Source organism: Thermobia domestica, chromosome 2 (assembly GCF_964235325.1).
Source record: "Thermobia domestica chromosome 2, izTheDome1.hap1.1, whole genome shotgun sequence".
NCBI classification, from domain to species: Eukaryota; Metazoa; Arthropoda; class Insecta; order Zygentoma; family Lepismatidae; genus Thermobia; species Thermobia domestica.
Genome location: NC_137455.1, coordinates 370,351,967 through 370,357,884, shown reverse-complemented (window position 1 = coordinate 370,357,884; position 5,918 = coordinate 370,351,967).

Sequence of the window (5,918 nt, the reverse complement as noted above, 5' to 3'; positions counted from 1 at the left end):
TTTTTGATTTTTATGTTGTCAGCATTATTATTATTGTTAGGTCTGTAACTGTATCTAGTAAGGAAAAAATAAAACCTGAAAACTGTACTGCTTTATTTATTTAGTGAATGGATGAATTTAGAACAATTTTAAATTCATAAAGTAAGGGATGTGATCGAGAAAGTTTATAAACCTAGAGGAACGAAATTGTTGGATGAAAGCAGGGGTGCCCACAGGCAGGTTTTAGCGCGCAGGTTGTGAGCATGGGATTTTTGGAGTGATACAATGTTTCATTGGAAATGGCACAATCCAACTTTAATTATATCTAATGATGTTTTGAACATTTTTTTTTTTTTACAAAAAGGTCCGAATTTGAATAAAATTTCGTTTACAAAGCAAGTTATCTTGACTGTGTGACAGCCAACTCCGGATTTCTCTACTTTTTTTTTTTTTTTTTTTGAGAGAGGGATGCGCTGCGTTTTCTCAGGATACTCCTGTTTCCTCCAAGATTCTCATTCCACCAATTCTTCCATAATTCGTTTGCTTTTATCGTCGTCTCCCTTAGCCTAAAGGGCACAGTCGTGGGAGGTTCAACTGAAAGATTTCATTTCATTTTATTTTTGAAAACCCAGCATGAGTTCTTACAACTCAATTTTCTTCATTTTCTTCAATTCGATTAGGTCTATCAATTGGTATATATCGCTGGACACTTTTCGTTAAACTCTAATTATATGGAAGAAATATATATATATATAATATTAGGTGTACAACTTTGCTTCCGCCGTTTTTTTTTTTTTTTCGACATTCGAGGCTTTATTTAAAGAAATTGCTTACACATTTACGATTTAAAATATTGTCCATCGCTGCCCACTACTTCCTTCCACCTTTCGGGCAACGTACGAATCCCGCGTCGTAAAAACTGCTCATCCTTTGAGGCGAACTAGATATCGATCCAAATTTTGACTTCTTTATAAGAACGAAAGTGCTGGTCAGCCAGGCTGTCCCATTGATCGAAACAAGTGATAGTCAGATGGTGCAATGTCTAGAGACTTCGATGAGTAGGACAGCACTTTCGATTTCAACGTTTCCAATTATGTTTCGATCGACTTTGCAATATGTGGTCGAGCATTGTCATGGTGCACAATCACTTTATCGGGTCTCTCGTATTACAGCCGTTTGTCTTTCAATGCTTGGCATTGCCTGTGATTGTTTCAGTCGGTTTCAGAATCTCATTATACACTACACCGACCTGGTTTAGCCGTCGACGCGGAAGCAAGGCTAGGACGTCCCAATGATTTTCTGCGCTTGGGGTTATCGTAATGAACGTTTTTTGTCCCCAGACACAATGCATTGCAGAAATTCCTTTCGTCTTTGCCTTTCAATTTCAAGCAGCTGTTCGCAAGCAAACAAACGCCGTTCAACATCTCTCGACTTCAACTCATACGGCACCCAATTTTCTTTTTCTGAATCATTCCTATGGCTTTTGGAGGTGTTTTGAATGGCTTTGTGAGTCACTTATGATTCTGCCAATTCTTCCTGCCCGAGAATTTCAAGATAGTGACCATAAAATTTTCAGCTGAAAACGGGACAGGTTCCGGCTTTTTAAAAATAATGACAAATGAGAAACAGGTCAGTGCGTAAATTAGTTCCTGTTTACCTTAGCAGTACCTAATACATTTATATTGTATTATACTGACTTTTGCGGTGTTGTCAACACCTTCCCCTGCCAAGTGCCAAATTCGCCATCTCTCGCCATGTCCTAAGAAATTTAGCGTTAAAAAAAATCGCAATTAAATTTTCTCTACCTATATACAATCTTTATATATAAAAGAGAACGTACAAATCCTTTGTTAGCTCATCACGCTAATACGGCTGAACCAATTTCTTTCATTTTTGGGGGGTTATTAAGATTTGGACCCTAGATGGTTTTTATCATATCACTTTAATTTTCAATTACCAGTGTCTTGAGATAATTGACCATTCAAGTGTCCATAACGTACAAATCCTTTGTTAGCTCATCATAGCTAAATCTAACCGTATTTATATGCAACCCACATGACCGTGTCACTCGGCGGGTTAACATAAATGACAGGCGATATAATGTTAACATTTACTGCAATCTTCTATGGTTTTTATCATATCACTTGAAAGCGAAAAAGTAAAAATTATCTAAGTAACAAAGTTTATTGCGTTCCGGGGTGACCCCAGCGAAGCAGGGTGAACGCTGCTAGTTTACTTATAATGAGTATATTTTTAGGTACGTAAGAATGAATATGAAAATTAACTATAAAATGGCTAGAGGTGAAAAGAATGTGGCTAGGATTGCAACTGGTCCTGGACTAGCAACCCTGGACTTTTAGGCCTACCTTTGTTCTTATCAGCGCCCTGGTATCAAAGCTCTCCTCCCCTCCTCTCTCTCTCTCTCTCTCTTTGCTACAGAGCGCGGTCAAATAATTTGATACTTATTAAAAAGGAAAGACGTTGAAATTTGTTCAACAAGTAACTGCTAAAACCTCTGCTGCCTTTCGAGCAGTACTGCGAACTATAGATCATGTTTAATGTATACTAGAGAATTTCAATTTAATTCTTGCCTCTTTGTTATTATTAATACCTTTACAAGGAGTACTGGTAGTGGACCTTATGCAGAGTCGTTTTGACGTATGATTAGCGTAATACTACATGCCTGACTACTGCAAGAAAATATGTATGTCGAACTCTTTAGTATGGTACTAATCACGCGTCAGAACGATTCTGCATAAGGCCTAGTGGGTTTATTTACTTCTTTCACTTGGATAAAACGGGACAAATACCATTTTCCATCTACTGACGGGACGGCCGGGACACGCCACTAAAACGGGACTGTTCCGGTCAAAACGGGACGTATGTTCGCCCTACTTCAAGAAATAATGCCTCCAATTTTACATTTTTGAAAACTTTTTCTACCGCCATGTCGGTCTTCGATGTCAAAATTACTGTTCTTGAAATGTTGAAACTACTCACGAAACGTTCTTTCCTAATAGCGGTCTCGCCATAAGTACTTTGAGAGCATTCAATGAGCCTTAGCCGCAAATTTCTTCCTAATGAAGAAATCCAGCAAATCACGAGAATTTGGCTCGTAAACTGAAATTTTCAATCGAGAATAACTTGACAATGCGGATACAAATCGACTAATGTTTTGATGTAGTTATATTCAGGGATAAAAGTGAGGGAGAACGCCGAGGTATGCCGTTACCCCACTTCCAAAAATATCTATGGCGTCCCTCCACTTTCTACAAAATTACAATGAGCGAAGATAGGCACCGGGAACGACTTGACGTCATGCATCCCCTTCCTTTTGAGATCTACTTTTATCCCTGGTTATGTTGACAAATTCCCAAGCTTATTGTATAACGTCTTCATCTGTTTCTTTTCATTACCATTACCAGTAAAGCCATCTATTGGAAAACGGTGGAAGTAAAGTTGTACTGCTAGCGACCAGTTCGTTCATAGAGAACATTCCAATTACAATAATTAACTTGTCATAAGTACAGTACATGTTGTATTTTAGTAGCTACTCGAATAACAAATTATTTCAAATGCACAAGAAATCACATACAAGAAATAAGTACTCGTACTTTGAGGAAATAATTATAAACATATTAATTATTTGTTAGAACGAGCAATGAAGTCGTACATCAAAATGAATATGAGCAGACGCAGGTCGTGAAGAAAGCCACAATGATAAAAAATTGTTTTCAAGCTTGAAACTGAGGTTATGTAATGTATTAATTATTGCATACAATACCGTACTTAGTACACTTTTCAAACTACTTTTTTTTTTTTTTAATAATGTTTACCGGTGTAATTCTCTATGAGCCGCCTGTGTGTGTAAGTTAAAAATGTGAACATCTGTAATCAGTGGCGTATTTAAGGGGGCTTCTGGGCTTAAGCCCTTCGAAATTTTATTTATTATTTTAAAGTAAATGAAATATCTTGCATAATTTTCACATTTTTAGGAATAAAATTTGCAACCCCCCCCTGAAAGAAAATCGTAAATACGCCACTGTCTGTAATAAACTCACAGCCCTTTACCAACAGACAAAGTCGTATAACAGAGGATGGGGCTGCGATGTGAATTTTTGATGATGAAACCCTGTCAGAGTGTCAATAGGCAGACAGAATGAGAAATTGTATTTCGCCTAAAATGGCGAATGTGATTTTTATCTGTGAATAATAGCTGATAAAGTGTTAAGCAAAATGAGAATTAGGCTAAATGACTTGTAAATCCTAAAGGCCTACAGTAAATTCAGCTACTTTACTTTAAAAAAAAAAAAAAAGAAAAAGAAAAAGAAAACTTTTTGGGACTTTCAAAATATGGTAAGTGTAAATATGGGAAATCAAAGAATGATTACATTCATCCGTCTGTAGGTCTACAAGTAGCATTCCAAAAATGGTAAGTAACATGGGGGAGGGATGCGGTGGCTCAGTGATAGAGCGGTTATCTACCTCTTGGTGGGTAGGGTCCCTGATTCGATCCCCGGCCAAGTATGTTTGTGGTGGGCAACATTGTCTCCATGGGTTTTCTCGTGATATCAACGTTGCCTCCAACTTTATCATTCCACCAATTCTTCCATCATCATTCACTTGCTTTAATCGTCGTCTCACTTATACTAAAGGACACGATCGTGGGACATTCAACTGAAATGTTTTCATTTTTGCAACAGAGGTAGAGCGTTCACCTCTGGTGCTTGGGGTCCCGGGTTCGATCCTAGCCCCCGCCAAGTGAAGTTTGTGGTGGACAAATACCGTGTGCATAGGTTTTCTCGGGGTTCTCCCGTTTCCTCCCACTTTCTTCATTCCACTATTTCATTCATTAGTCATCATCACCGTCTCCTTTAGGCTAACCGGCATAACCGTGGGACGTAAAACTCAAAGATTCCATTTCATTTTTGCAGCAGCGGTAAGGAATATACAGAAAGGTTTCGTCATGCAGAGTCCCAATCGCAGCAACTATTCCTGTATTGAAAGTATAAGTAATGTATAGAAAGCAATGAATTATCATAGGATTACGCCAGTGGTCCCGTTTGACCAATGGTTCCTATTTTAATCAATAAATTCCATCTGACACGGTTCCGTGGCTTTTTCCCAACGTGGCAATTCCCTCTTCTCTCTCTTCGTTAATTTCGTGGCTTTCCTCCCGCAAGAAAATGATCCTAGCTTTTGCCCTAGAAGAACTAATCTTGCTCTAGGCGCAAAATGAATCACGGATGAATATAATAGATACAGTTTCTAACACAAAAGTTACTTCTTCACCTCTAGTGCATGGAGTCCCTGGTTCGACCCCAGCTCGCGCCAAGTGAACTTTGTGGTGGACAAACACCGTGTGCGTGGGTTCCCTCGCGGTTCTCCCGTTTCCTTCCACTTTCTTCATTCCACCATTTCATTCATTTCTCATCATCACAGTTCCCTTTAGCCTAGCCGGCAAAACTATGGGACGTAAAACTCAAAGATTTCACAAAACGTTACATTTAATCTTTACTGAATTTAGATGTTATAGTTTGAAGTTAATCTAGTGAAGCGTGAATAATTTGACAAAATCATTCATTACGATCCACAGTTGGGCATGAGCATTAACAAATTTAGGTAATTTTTGTGTTAGACCTGGTTCGGAATAGGTACAACTTTCATATTTAAAGTTATATCCATAAAACTTCAATAGAAGAACTCATCATGCATTAACAGTACTAATAATAATAATTCTTAAGGTATTTAGTGGTAACAAACATCATTGCAGCTGTGGTGAGTCCGCCGAACGAAAATTATATTTCTATACAGGGCGAAAAATTTCCGGTCGCCAGGTTGCCATTGGCGACTAGAAATTCAGAGCTGGTGACCAGTGTTTACTAACAATGGTTTCTTCCTAAATTCACACAGCTACACAGGTTCTGTTCCGCACGAAA